The sequence below is a fragment of the Trypanosoma grayi genome (assembly GCF_000691245.1).
Source record: "Trypanosoma grayi strain ANR4 Tgr_1154_V1, whole genome shotgun sequence".
NCBI lineage: Eukaryota > Euglenozoa > Kinetoplastea > Trypanosomatida > Trypanosomatidae > Trypanosoma > Trypanosoma grayi.
The window spans coordinates 1-1,567 of NW_008826773.1; positions in this window are offsets into that span (position 1 = coordinate 1).

The window sequence follows — 1,567 nt, forward strand, 5'->3', positions numbered from 1 at the left end:
AAAAAAAAAAAAGATATAACGAACGGAAGGAATTGTGGCTGCAGCCTTTCACCCCTTCTCCTCTCTGCTTGCTACACACAGAGGGGCCCAGAAGGATGCTCTCAGCAGCGCATTTGGTGACTACTGTTATTTTTTTTTTGTATTGGTTCCCGTTGTTGTTTTAACTGTTGCAGGGCTGTGGTGGGGGGGCGCTGGGCGAAGGTGTGCCGCCAGCAGCACCAACAAGTAGAAGGGCAGGGTGGGAGCTAGTAAGGAGCACCTTCAGGCGTGAATGATTTCTGTTTTAATTCTTCCATACCTCTCTTTATATTCCTCACTTTGTTTTGTTCTTTGTTTGTGTTGTTGTTGTTGGTGGTGGTGGTGGTGCCGGTGTTATTTGTGTTCTCTCTCATGTTCCATCATTCGTTCTGTTCAATTGGTTGCTCTTGCAATGAGGCGGGTGCCGCAGTGTGGCGCCCAGAGTGGGGGGGCGTGGCGGTGGGGGGAGGGGGCTGCGATGGCGGCAGGACCCTCCCCTCTCCACCGCACACATCTCCATTCATTCATTCATTCATCCACATTTATATGATGGTCGCGATTTTCCGCATGAATTATGCCGCACTGTTTTCAGTCTATATTGCCTCTTCTCTTTACTCCCGCTCTCACCTATGTGGGCGTGTGTGGCGCAGTACATACCACGCTCCCTGTGTGTGGTCTCTCGTTACGGCACAAACAAAACAAACCGAAAAAAAAAACAAAAAACAAAAACAAAACACCCACACAGGCGAGCCTACATGCATAACGCACATACACCCCAGACATGTTCACTGACGGACATGGCAGACGTGACGCGTATGATGCCGGNTGCACAGTTAGCCCCGGTGGCATCAGAAGCGTGAGGAGGGCGAGGGTGGGGCGCAGAACGAAGCGAAGAACAACATTTCTCTCACGCGGAACGCATGAGTGTTCGTTTATACATATTTCTGTCTTTGCGTGTATGGCTGCAATATTGACACTTGCGCACCCACACAACACACCCACACCCACCCACCCACATGCTGACAAGCTGCCTCTCATCTTCTCTGCCTCACATCGCACTCACTCTCCCTTTCTCTCTCTCTCTCTCTCTCTCTCTCTCTCTGACCCCGCGGGCACCAGTGCAGTGTGTGAAGGCGTGTGGCCGACCCCCGGCGCCCCCCCTCAACACCGCATCGCAGCCCCCATCGCACCACTACAAAACGAAAAACAAAAAACAAAAACAAAATAAAAAAAAAAGCACCACAGACCGCCGTGGTGACTCTGACGACAAGCGAGGCGACATAAACCACCGCAACTTCGTCACACGCGCACAGGTAGGGCAAGTAAGGAACGGACGACGGGAGTAAGACACACTAGCCGCACGCCGTGGTCTGTTTTCGTTCTCGGTTTATTTGTTTGCCCATCGGTAGCCTGCGCACGGAGGAGCGCAGTGCTGTCATATTCACCGTTCATACATATAAGGAGAGCAGAGCATAAAAAAGAGAGGCAGAGAAGACAAAAGGGGGGTGGAGACTCTACCCAGTAGAAATAACAAGAAGAAAACGGAGTA